This window comes from Loxodonta africana, chromosome 3 (genome assembly GCF_030014295.1).
Source record: "Loxodonta africana isolate mLoxAfr1 chromosome 3, mLoxAfr1.hap2, whole genome shotgun sequence".
Lineage (NCBI taxonomy): Eukaryota > Metazoa > Chordata > Mammalia > Proboscidea > Elephantidae > Loxodonta > Loxodonta africana.
The window spans coordinates 178,829,465-178,843,360 of NC_087344.1; the positions used below are offsets into that span (position 1 = coordinate 178,829,465).

Consider the following 13,896-nt stretch of genomic DNA (forward strand, 5'->3'; position numbering starts at 1 on the left):
GTTACCTCTAGGTGCAACGGACTGAACAAGATCTCTGTCCTAAAAAGAATTTTCAGATTAAAAACAAATTTTTTTTAAGTATAGAATATTGACTATTTTATTAATTTTTATTGTGCTTTAGATGAAAGTTTACAGAGTAAAATAGTTTCTTATTAAACAATTAATACACGTATTGTTTTGTAACATTGATTGTGAACTCCACAATGTTTGTCAACACTCTCCCCTTCTTGACCGTGGGTTCCCCACTATCGGCTTTCCTGTCCCCTCCTGCCTTCTCTCCTTGCCTCTGGGTTGGTGAGCCCATTTAGCTCTGGGTCATCTTTATTCTAATAAGACCTCTCTTCAAAAAAAAAAAATTTTTTTTTTTTTTTTAAATCCTACTGTGAGGATGCCAACCAGAGATCAGTAGTTAAGGCCTGGGTGTCATATTCTGTTTTCCAGTCTGTGTGCCTTAGTCACTGCCTGCAGGGAGCTCCTGATATTTTCAGATGCATTGTTTTTTCCTGGCCTTGAAATTTTTCTTTTGCAAAACAATTGTAAGAAACAAAGATTAAAGGCTTACAAAACTCCTAAATTTCGCAAAATAAAAGAACTCTTTTGCATTACATCCTCCACACCTTCAAGGGTTTCAGCTCTAAGCAATCTGATCTTTTCACACCTTTTGTAGTAAATTGAAAAAGTTGGCTGATTACTATTATTTCCTAGATAGGATTGCCAGATGAAATGCATCACTAAGAAATGATTCAGTGTTTATCAGAAATTCAAATTTACCCAGCACCCAATATTTTAATTTGCTAAAAGTGACAACTCTGCCTAGACCAATTAGGCTGTTTCGTTTGTCTTTACTTAACATTATATAAAAAATACAGACTCTTTTTCTAATAATCTTGCAGTTAAAAACACGATTTTCTCTGTGCAACAATAACTAGTTGGCAAAAAGTGTCCCTTTGCGTAAAAGAGCACCCTTAATTCTCAGCAAAGGAGTTTTAGAACTAATATCGATGTTGCAAATCAAGTTTTGCAGCTTAGTTTGGGATAGTTTCCCTTGTGACTACTGGGTAAACGGGCTCCACCCAGCTGCTGAAATGTGATACAAGTTGTAAGAAAATCGGAAGTTGGCTGGGCTGCCTTTGCTTCTCAAGGTAAGTGTCTCCTTCTGTTCTCTTTATGTCAAAACTCTTTGCAAAGCGCTTTAATATTGAATCCAGCTAGGCGCCAGAGCTGAGAGTAGGTGGCTGTGCTAACCGGGACAGTCGGCGACACAGGACCGACGCTTTAGTAACAAATTATGTTCTCGAGTTAGTATTGAGCTAATGAGTGTTCACTATAGAGTCCACTTAATAATTATGCCCCGTGACTTTGACTAACAAGCTTTAATCCCAAGGAAAGGCTGATAATAAGCAAAGATGTGTTTTCGGAGCCTGAAAAACATCGACTTCATTCCTGCATGAGTGTTTTTTTCTTTTCATGAAAAAAAAAATTTTTTTTTTAAGTGTGGGAATTACTTTTTTTTAAGTCTGATGGTATAATTATATGAAGGTTACTGAGAACCTTACTTTGTTTTTAAAGTGTCTTTTTTACCTAGAGATGTTAGCCTTTTTTTTTCTCTGCAGCTCTGGTGTACCTTTAGAATTTGGAAAGGCTCTGGTGTGTCAAAATGTTACCTCTGCCCTTAGGATTTTTTTGTTTGTTTGTTTTGTTTTTGCATTTTGGTATGCTGTCCAGGGGCAAAGGAGCTTTTTCCGTTTGTAAATGTATTATCAGATGCATTATATTTACAGAGCTTACATTTCCGTTTAGATATGCATATGTATTTTTCTTTTCAATTAAAAGAAAAGTGGAAAGATTCTAGTCTTGTACTTGGATAGTACAGAGGTGGAAGGCTGAAATTTAGTCTGTGGGTTTATTGAAAATAATGATCTAGACTTTTAAAAAATACACTTTATTGTTTAAAGCAGTTTTAGGTTTTAGAAAAGTTGAACAGAAAATGCAGAGTTCTGTCTCTCCCCTGCATACTGTTTCTGCTATTATTAACATCTTGCGTTTCTGGGTACATTTGTAACAATTGATGAACCAGTATCGATGCATTTTTATTAACTAAAGTCCATAGTTTACATTAGGGTTCAAAATTTGTGTTGTACGATCTATGGGTTTTGACAAATGCTTAATGCCATGCGTTCACCATTACAATATCATACAGGATAGTTTCACTGCTTTAAAAATGGCCTGTGGAGACCTGTTCATCCCTCTCTGCTCCCCTTGAGCCCCTGGCAACTACTGATCTTCTGGTGGCAATAACCATTGTTTCTATGATGAGCCAGACTTTTTAAAGCTTTGTTCAAAGGAATGAAGTCTACTAAGTCATTTAGTAAGCCAACAGAAGGTGGTATTTGTGGTTCAGTGGTAGGTAGAATTCTTGCCTCTCATGCAGAAGACCCAGGTTTGATTCCAGGCCAGTGTACCTCATTAGCAGCCACCATCCTTTTGTCAGTGGAGGCTTGCATGTTGCTATGATGCTGACCAGGTTTCAGTGGAGCTTCCAGACTAAGACAGACTAGGAAGAAAGGCCTGGCAATCTACTTCCAAAAACCAGCCAACAAAAACCTTATAAATCACAGTGGTCTGATCACCAACCAATTGTGGGCAGCCATTCCTTCTGTTGGAAGGTTGCCATGAGTCGGGCTGAGTCGCTGGCAGCTAAAAACGATAAAGCCGTTATGTGAGATTCTCTTGAAGTTGAATTAAAAATCACATTTTCAAAAGCTAGTGCTGTTTTCAAGGTTGTCTGCCTGTCAATGTGAAAAGAGACCAGTGAGTAGGACACCTTTGCTAATGTCTAGGAGTTTGCCATAAGACAAATCACTACTTGTGGCAGAAAATGTGATAAATTCTATTAGCAAAAACAAAGTCAATGGGAGGTCCCAAGAAGAGAGCAATTACATCAGGCTAGGGGAATAAGGAAAGGCTCCAAGGAAGGAAGGAAGGCAGTTTTTATGGAAGACCTCGTTTATGGTGGTCACTGTGCTAGATTAACATCTAGGATTAAATGGATGCTATTTTATTTAATCCTCACAGAAAAGTCCTTGATATTAATGGTATTGTCTCTATTTTACAACGAGAAAACTAAGGCTCAGGGAGGTTAAATAATTTACCCAGGGTTACTAGGTGGTGGTGCTGGCAAATTCAAACCCAGGTCTATGTGAATTCAAAGTCCATACTTGTCACTGTATCATAGGACACACTAGTTGTTGTTACTTTAAATGGACCTTGAAAGAGAGGCAGAAGTATTATTTACTAAAAGAAGAACAAAAAAACAAAAACAAAAAAAAACCCAAAAAGCAGGGCAATGGGAAAAGTAACAGAATATTTGAAAATAGAAATAACAAAAAAAATCTTAATGTTGTGACACAATTATGGTTATTTAATGTATTTTTTTAAAGTCTTTACATATACATATGCTACGGTATTTTAAAAAAATTATAAAACACTAGATGCCTTTAAAAAATACACAATACTGTCAGATTAAAGGGAGAAAGTTCACTGTCCTTCACAGCCTAAAAACAAATACCCTCCTAAGGGCTAACCACTGTTGAGAATGGTTAAAAGCATGGCATGTAGGTTTTTCCTTTTTTCTTTCCTTTCTTAGTAATATACATTTTGTTACACTACATATTGTTTTGCAGTCCGTTTTCGTGCCTCAGTGTGGTAGGAGCTTGCTTCTACTTAAGTACATGCAGATACATGTTGTACCATTTTTGTGAAATTAGTTCATAGTTGCAAAGCACATAAAACAATGCCTGATATGAAGAAAGCACTCAGTAAGTATTAGCTGTTATCATTGTCGTTGTCTACTCTATTTCATTCTTTTTAAATGATATGCAGTATACTATTTTTTTTTATAGTTTGGATTTACCATCGTTTATTTCCGGGATTTACCATAGTTTATTTTTGTAACCAATTTAGGCTGTCTTCAGTTTTTGCTCTTCCAAGTAATCCTTGTGTAATTGTGTGGGTTTTTCTGTAGGATAAATGTCTACAAGGGAGATTTCTAGGTCAGAGGTTAAGCATATTTTAGTTTAGTAGAATACTATCAAATTTCCTCCAAAAATGTTGATACTTTACACTCTTCATTATTAATTTCTTGCATTTTTTTAAAATGAAAGGATAGGCAGTGCATCTTTTTTTTTTTTTTTTTTACATAGTTTAAGCATAATATACAGAGATTTTTGTATTTTTCTTTCAATTTAACATACGTCTATTTTTATACAGGTAGGAATTTAATAGATGGAAAATGGAACTCCCAGTTAGAAGGCAGAACATGAATAAAAGAAAGAGTGGTGCTTATTCCAAGAAGAGCAAATGGTACATTGTCTCTAGAGCACAGGGAAAAAAATTCTTGAAATGTTGTTACTGTGTGCCGTGGATTCCGACTCCTAGCGACCCTATAGGACAGAGCAGAACTGCCCCATAGGGTTTCCAAGGAGCGCCTGGTGGATTCAAACTGCCAGCCTCTTGGTTAAGCAGCCTGGAGATGTAGATTGAGTTGAATAGTACAAAACATTAAATGCCTAATGCTTTTGTCCTTAATTTGGTAATTCCTGGGAAGCCGTTGAAGGTTTTTGAGGAGGAGTGGTATGACGAAAATTGTGCTTTAGGAAAATGATCCTGTTTTGTTGTGTAGGTCAGATTAGAATGGTAATACAGAAATAGAACAATTATGAGAATGCTTCACTAATCTGAGTGACAGGTAGTGAAGGCCTTGTGCTTGGAGGTGGTGGTGGAATGGAAAGTTGAAGACATGTAATAGAGCAATTAGAAAGGAGAAGAAAGATGCAAAAGACATGGGTGGAGGTGTGGCGGGGTGGAGGTGTGGCGGGTGGAGGTGTGGCGGGTGGAGGTGTGGCGGGGTGGAGGTGTGGCGGGGTGGAGGTGTGGCGGGTGGAGGTGTGGCGGGGTGGAGGTGTGGCGGGTGGAGGTGTGGTGGGGTGGAGGCAGAATCTGCAGGGCTTGATTGGAAGTTGGGGGCTAAAAGAGTGTTTAGAGTCAAATATAGAGAATTTAGTATTCAAATTTTGCTGATAGAAATATGGTAAGTGAACCACCATCAGGATTAGGAAAGTCAGGGGTAAGAACTAGTCTGGAGGAAAAGATAGTAAATTTCATTTCAGACAAATCAAGCTTATTATCATCAAAACAAATCTATATAGAGTTGGAAATTTGAGTCAGAACATTGTGAAGATGTGGGGTGGGGCAATTGAAAGATTTGGGAAATATTATTCTGGAGGTAATAACTAAGACCAGGAGTTAAAATTTAAAAAAAAAAGAGAATGGGCCAGGGGAAAAAGTCCTGGGAATGATTATCTTCATTCAAGGGGCAAAAAGAGGAACTAGACTTAATTAAAATATTTCTTACATGACTATAATATTTGACCTTGGTGCTAGTTAGAACTGTCTTCTAGAATCCATTCTTTTTTTCTTTCTACCTCTGGTTCTCATATCACTCCTGTTCAAATCATAAAAAAAAAATCATGCTCATTCTAAATCCCCTTTCCTGCATAATGCCTTATTTACTTACTGTGTCAGCCTTAAGGGTCTGAGCGTAAGGATAGTTTAGTGGTTAAGCCTAGTATGTTCTGCCAGGAATTTGCTGTGATTTTGCCAAGTATCTTAATCAGTGCCCTCTTTACGTGTTTGGGCAATAGTTTCGCCGTCATTGGGTGGTTGTGATGATTGACTGCGCCATGTTCTTGACATGATGCCTGGTCCATTGTAAACCTCTAGTAATTGTTAGCTCTTTTATTATTTTCTCCTATACTTCTAAATTGCTAAAATGGAATGCAATTTTCATGTGTTCTATACTTGTGTCATCTTCGGCAGTTTTTTTGACCTCTGTGAGCCTCAATCTCTTTACTAGTAAAAAATGTTTGTGTGTTTCTTCCAAGCCTTACAGGTCATACATATAAAGCACCTACTGTGATACCTGAAGTAGAGTAGACATTCAATAGATAGCTACATCATTTTAATTATAAACTAATGGCATTTGCTTTTGTTTTATTTATTAGTTTTATGTCTTTAGAGAAAGGGCCATTTCCACTTAGCACATCATTTTGCTTTGAGGACCTGGTTATTGTGAGGGCTATGGGAAATGATCCAGATGATGGCTCTCTAATGTGTAAAGCAATATTTTCCTCTCATCGTTGTTCCAGAGAATGAATGAATAGAAAAATTACTTGCCTGCGATGCTGTGATTAAGGGAACCAGAGTTAGATTATAGAGTTCCAAATTACTTTTTCTGTTGAGTGGTTTTCTCTACCTTTCTCTTGCTTGCACTGAAACACTAAAATCTTTTTCAAAAGGCTTCAACCATCTACTGATTTGTAGATATGAGAGATCTCAAGTTGGTATTCAATGTGCCGCTTTTTATGCTCTTTGTATTATAGGGTCGCTATGAGTTGGAATCAAGTCGACGGCACTGGGTTTGGTTTTTTTTTTTTTTTGGTTTTGTATTTTAGAGCCTTCTCTAAAAATGTCATAACTCCCTTTGTTAGTCAAAAAAAATAGTTTTCCACTGTGCTTCCTGCTGTGAAAATGGAGTCTGAAACATTTTTGTCTAAGTGGAAATACTTGACCTGTGTTTCAATTAGCCTATAATTTGAGATTCAACCTCAAAGTCAGTTTAATTCTCGATGTGGAAGGTTTCTGTGAAGGTAAAGTTAAATTACTGAAAATAAGAGGAGCAAATTTTCTGAAATATTTACTAAGACTTGAACAAACTAAATATAGGACAGATGCAAGAACTATGTGAAAATCTTAGTTGTCTAACTGCAGTGGTGTTCAGAAGAAATGAGCACATACTGGTGATATAGAAAGTTAATGGTGATAATAAATAGTAACTATTACCGTTTATTGATAGCTTACTGTTTTTAGGCATTGAATTAGTTGTTTTTACATCCATTCTCTCTGGAGCTTAAGTTTTACGAAAGAAATTTTTACATTGCTACTCAGACTCGTACAGAGTAGTCTTCGTGTTCTCTGAATTAGGTAGGCTAATTTAGATTTCTACCTTTGCCCAGAATTCCCCACTCACATTGTTTATAGTAAAATTTGGGTCCTTGCTGGACATGTTGAGTTTCCACATCCTTATCTCTACAAGGTGAGAACAGTGATATACAGGAGAAAGAACACGGACTTTAGAATTAGATTTAGGTTCTAATCCTAAAGGTACACATGACTTATAGATATTTCCTAGCCTCAGTTTCCTTGTTGCTAAAATGAAGATAATGCTTGTTGTAAGGATTAATTACCCCAAAAACCTATTGCCATCAAGTCAATTCCGACTCAAAGCAACCCTAAGGATTAATTAGATGTACCTAAATTTTTTTTTTCTTTTAAATGCCCTATTCTCCCCAAATGTTAGTTTTTTTTTCTTCTTTTGTCCTCTCATGTCTCTGTTCTCTCCTGTATTAAAAAAAAAAAAACAAAAAAAAAACCTGTTGCATTGATTCCTCCTCTCCTATATAGTAAAATTATAATTCTTTTCATTTTTTTTTTTTTTGGTCAGAGAAATTTCATAGCTTTCCATATATTTCTTCTCCTCAGTCATAAGTTTTCTTACTTTATCTTCTTATCCTTTTTTAGTTCTACCTATCTTTCCAAAAACTCTATTCCTCCTAACTCTGACACTCCTAATTCTATAGGCGAACCCCTATTTCCACCTCTAACTCCAGTCTCTCTAGGTTTTTGATCATAGTGCAAAGCCTGCCAGGTTTGCCCCAGATTCTAGATGAAGTGCTTAGCTGTGTCCCAAAATTAATTTCTAATTCAAGGTAAAACGCCTAGAATTAAAACCATGTTTAACTCATATATTAATTGAAATACTTTATATTTATAACAAAATAAAAGAATGTAATACCATTGTAATTGTAGGAATAAAATAAAATGAATCAAGAAAATGAAATTAATAGAATGACAACAATATTCAGTAAGAAGTAGTTGTGACGAAGGAATAGAAAATTTATGACTTTATCACATGTAGTAAGTATAAATATTGTTTCATGAAATGTTTGTTAGACCATAATATAAAAATACTTCTTACTCAGATTGTGTTAAAAAGAAAAGTAAACTTTTTGGTTGCATATACACCCTTTCCTCACTTATTGACATGGTTAGGTTCCAAAGACTAGGTCATTATGTGAAATTGGCATTATGTGAAAACGGAGGATGACCACATCAGGTCACAAAATGGGGGACGACTTCATCTTATGTAACTGCCAAATACGTCATTATATAACTGCCAAACCACTGGGAATCCTGGCCCAGCCAAGTTAACACGTAACCTTAACCATCACAGCCTGTGTTACTCTCACCTCGCACCTTGGTGTTCAATACTGCCGGATGTATGTCGTTAATGCACAAAATAGTTGAATTGTGGATTTTTTTACTGTTGCCATAAATGCAAAATGTCTGATAATGGGATAGTCAATAAGTGAGGAGAAGATGTAACAACAAAAATGTCATCTTCCAACTTATTTAGATATTGGTTAAGTTTTCACTTTTTTTTTGCAGCTTTTTCCTCATAATTAAGAAACACTGTTACCCCATACCAACAGGTCAATTAAGACTGTATGTGCTAACATTCAACACCCTTGGATGATCTAGGATGGGTGTTGGTTAGCTGATTTCCCACAATCTTTGTGTGCATGTTAACTTTTGAGCTCCTTTGATGCCTTAATTTAAAATAAATGACCAACAATGAGAGTGAGAGCTTGAATGCAATACAACTAGATTTGATTAGTTATTTGCTAGCTTAATTATCTGATGTTTTTTCTTATTCCAATGTTCTCAGAGTCACTTTAAACAATTAAAAAGCCTTTTAATGACCAGTCTATTTTTTTAAAAATTCCTTGGTTAATACATTCTCCTTTTTCTAATGATTTTCTTACAACTTAATATTCTTCTCATCTTATCTGAATTTTACTCTGCTGTAATAAATATATCGTCTTGGTTAATATCACTTGCCTGTTGTGGTCCACAATCAAAATGATAACTACATTACTAACTTAAGTACCAAAATTTGATAATTAATAAAGGATGCACTTGTTTTGAAATTTTGTCTTTATCCAAGGTATATATCAAACATGGTGTAAGCAGTCATTATACCTTTTTTACTAAGTGACTTTCTTTGAGACAAGAAGAAAACTATAAATCTCAACAGGTTTGGGAATATTTCAGTTAAAGAATCAGGATAACCTCTCCTTTAGTCTTTCAAGCTAACAGGTTACCTTTGTCCTGGTATGACAAAGTACAAATTATAATATCTTTGATTTTATTCTTTATATTGTATACACAGTGAAATGTGAATATTTAAAGCTTTTTAAAAATGACACTACATAATTGCTGGGAGTTTTTCCTATGCTTGAAGGATGACCTCATAATATAGTAGCTCATGATCCACATTCCGTAATTTTAGCTTTAACTTTTCCATGAATAACTCCTTATATGATTGCTATGCAGTTTATCCACCACTCATCTGTCAGTTTGTCTTACCGTGGTGGCTTGCATGTTGCTTTGATGCTGGAAGCTATGTCACTGGCATTTCAAATACCAACAGGGTTGCCCATGATGGACAGGTTTCAGCGGAGCTTGCAAATTAAAACAGACTAGGAAGAAAGTCTGACGATCTGTTTCTTAAAACCTATGGATCACACCAGAATATTGTCTGACATAATGCTGGAAGGTGAGCCTCTGTCTTAGGCTGGGTTCTCTAGAGAGCAAAACCAGTAAAACATACAAGTATATATAGAGAGAGATTTATATCAAGGAAATTGTAGAGACTGGAATGTCCCAAATCCCTCAATCAGGATAGAAGCTTCTCTTGATTCACGTAGCTGCCAGGGGCTGGCAAACCCTAGTTCGGCAGGTAAGCTGCTAGCTCAAGTCCCCAAAACCAGAGGTCAGATGAGCAGGAGCCAACTGCAGGATCCGGAGCAGACAAAAGCCAGAACGTCCACTTATATTTGGATGCAGGCAACACACCCAAGGAAATTCCCTTTCAACGGATTGGCTACTCACAGCGGACCCCATCATGGGATGATTACATATCAGATCTCAACAGGGAGGCGATCACAACATTGTATGACTGCCAAAATCATGAGAATCATGGCCCAGCCAAGTTGACACACAGCCTTAACCATCACAGCCTCCTAGGTTGGAAGGCACTCAAAATATACAGTGGCCACAACAATTGAGTATATGAATAATTGTGAAGATGGCTCAGGACCAGGCAATGTTTCATTTTGTTGTACATGGAGTTGCCATGAGTTGGAGCTGACTTCACTAGGCAACTAACTACAATAATGCCATCTATTGATATAGGTTGACTAATGATTTAATGTCTTAGTTTGAAAAAAGGCTGCTCCTTAAATTATTTACTGGAATACCACCATTAGCCATTGTAATGAAAATGAAACTTCATCTTGAATAGTTATCATTTGACAAAGGGCAAAGACATTGCCATTATTTACTTCCCTCTCTGACCTTGTTTGTGATATTTTCCTAATGAAAGAGAAGTGGTTGTGTCTTAGTCACTTCTCTTCCCTGTCTTATGCATCTTGCGTTAGTAATTCCCAGTATCTTCTCTACATTGCATTCCTAAAATAATGAAATTTTAAAGTTGAAGGTAGTTTTGAGTTTTTCTGGTTTACTTGCTATATTTTGCAAACGAAGACACTGAGACTTGGGTTAAATGATTTGATTGACATTATTTAGCTGCTTAGTGTATAGCAAAGACTAGAAATTAAGTCTTGTTTCCACTTTCATCTGGCAGGAAGTCAGAGCCAAATAAATATTTGTTAAACTGAGCTAACTCTTCCCACTCAGTCACCCTTCAGGTGTGTGGCAATTACTGCATTTAATCTTCATAATAACCTGGCCAAGATCACATGGTTAAAATTATGACCTTGAGCATCTCCAATGTAACTTGCCTGGTTCTAAAAGCAGTTCTGGTCTAACAAAATGATCTAGAAGCCAGATTTGAATGGAAAATTCTCATATTGCTCAGAGTTGTATACTGAAAGATTGTGGTCTAATAAGGCCTCTGCCCTTCAGACAGGGTTGTGTCGGGTGGGGTGGGGGTGTTGGTTCAAGTGATTGGTCAGGGAAATCTGTGCATGCGTAACTGAAGTATGGTCTAGAAGCATAGGCTCTGGGTAGACACATCCTCATGACCTAAGGAGAGTGTGGCTAGAGTGGGACCCTGTAAAGACTCCTTTTGTTTGGGTCTAAAGACAGTACTACCTTGAGAAATAAAGGATTTTGCCTAGAGGTTGGAAGGAATACATGGAAAAAGTGTAGCATCCTTATAGCACTATAAACTATGTTGTTTCGTTTTATCATCAAAAGACCCCTGTGAAATAGGTTTTAATTTTTTAATAAGTGGGGGATTTAAAAAACATTTTATTTTGAAGTAATTTTAGTCTTACAGGAAAATTGCAAAGTACAAAGAATGCTTACGTCCCTTCACCTAGACTCTCCAAATTTTGTTGGCCCCATTAGCTTCCTCTCTCCTTCCTGCCCCCCATTATGGATATGTCTGTGTTTATTCAAAAATCAGAAACAATACTGAATAATAATAAACCCCTTGTCCATTGCCGTCGAGTCAATTCTGCCTCATAGTGACCCTATAGGACAGAGTGGAACTGCCCCATAGGGTTTCCAGCTCGCACCTGGTGGATTCGAACTGCTGACCTTTTGGTTAGCAGCCGTAGCTCTTAACCACTACACCACCAGGGTTTCTGAATAATAATGAGGGAATCATTAAATTATGGTATGTCTACAGCACTTATGTGTAAAGAATATACATTTTTTAAAAAGCTGCCCATTATCCTAATTAACAAAAATTCTCAACACTGGACCAATAAACAATAGGATGATTATCAGAGGAAAGACTAAAGTTGTCAAGGATTTTATTTTACTTAGATCCACAATCAATGCCTATGGAAGCAGCATCAAGAAATCAAACCACGTATTGCATTGGGCAAATCTGCTGCAAATGACCCCTTTAAAGTGTTAAAAAAGCAAAGATGTCGCTTTGAGGACTAAGGTATGCCTGACCCAAGCCATAGTGTTTTCGGTTGCCTCGTATGCATGTGAAAGCTGGACAATAAATAAGGAAGACTACAGAAGAACTGATGCCTTTAAATTATGGTGTTGGCGAAGAATATTGCATGTATCCTGGACTGCCAGAAGAACGAACAAATCTGACTTGGAAGAAGTACAGCCAGCATGCTCATTAGAAGCAAGGATGGCGAGACTTTGTCTCACATACTTTGGACATGTTATCAGGAGGGACCAGTCCTGGAGAAGGACATCATGCTTGGTAAAGTAGAGGTCAATGAAAAAAGAAGACCTTCAACGAGATGGATTGACACAGCGGCTGCAACAATGGGCTCAAGCATAACACCAATTGTGAGGATTTGACGCAGGACCGGGTAGCGTTTCATTCTGTTGTACATAAGTTTGATGTGAGTCAGAACTGACTCGACGGCACCTAACAAGAACAACAACATCCTAATGAATACTCAGGAATGATCACTGTTAACACTGGCCGTACTTGAGTGTATTTTCTTCCAGTGTTTGCTAGTTCACTTTACCCCGTCTGTCATGTTCATTTTCTCTCTCCCTCTTTCACTCCCTTAAACACACACACGCACAGTTGTCATAGATCTAAAAACTCTTGAGCATGCCTTATATAATTCATCACATGGATATGCCACAATTTAACGGTTCTCTATCAGAAATGGAAACCCTGGTGGTGGAGTGGTTAAGTGCAACGACTGGCAGTTCAGATCTGCCAGGCGCTCCTTGGAAACTCTGTGGGGCAGTTCTACTCTGTCCTATAGGGTCGCTATGAGTCGGAATGGACTCGACAGCAGTGGGTTTTGGTTTGGGTCTATCAGAAACTGAGTATTGTTTCTGAGTTTTTGCAATTATAAGTAATGCTGCAGTCAATATATTTGTGCGTAAATATTTTTATGCATTTTATAGTATTTCCTTAATACTGATTCCTAGAAATGGAATCACTTGGTCAAAGTTTTTGAGCTTTTTAAAGTATCTTCTTGATAAAAACCCAAACCCACTGCTGACTCATAGTGACCCTATAGAACAGACAAGAACTGCCCCGTAGAGTTTCCAAGGAGCACCTGGCGGATTCGAACTGCTGACCTCTTGGTTAGCAGCCGTAGCACTTAACCACTGCGCCACCAGGGTTTCCATCTTCTTGATAAAGGTACTGCCAATTGCTGGTCAGACAAGTTATACCAGTTTAACCAGGCCGGGTGTTGAGAGTGCTTTTTTACTGGATCCTCATCTGTGTTGTGTAATATTTTAACAACAGTTGCCTATTCATTAAGTGAAAATACTATTTTAAATTGAGTTGTTTATTTCTTCCTCATATGTTTATTAGTCATTTATGGGTCTAATTTTGTAGCTTGACTGTTCATGCCTGTGTCTGTGGGGTGAAAGTATTTAAAAACAATATTGTAGTTTTTTTTTTTCAAAGATACATACAGAAAAGTAAAATTTTTATGTAGTTAAACTTACCAGTCTTTTTTTGGTGATTTTTGTATTGTTACCATATTTAGAAAGTATTTCTCTATTCAGTGTTTGAGAAACATTCGCTTATGTTTTCTTTATTATTGAATGGTTTGATTTTCTTTTTTCATTTACATCTTTATCAAATGGTATTTAACATGTTCTGTGAAGTTACGTATATCAATTTTTTTACTTTAAATAACATGTTTTTTTTCAGCTGCATATACTGAATGCTTCTTCTCTTAACCACTGATGTGTGATGTTTCTTTTCTCCCCCCCCCCACCCCCCCGCCCCGTATGGTTTGC

General features: G+C 37.0%; 1 protein-coding gene across 2 annotated transcripts in view; it reads left to right on the forward strand.

Annotated features, from left to right (window-relative positions):
• Positions 1-1,072: 1,072 nt before the first annotated feature.
• FRRS1 (ferric chelate reductase 1) overlaps positions 1,073-13,896 on the forward strand; it is a 61,881-nt gene continuing 49,057 nt past the window's right edge. For both annotated transcript variants that reach the window (XM_023547410.2, XM_064282498.1), the window contains exon 1: positions 1,073-1,142. The gene's annotated coding sequence lies outside the window, so the exon portion shown is untranslated. The remainder of the gene's footprint in view (positions 1,143-13,896) is intronic.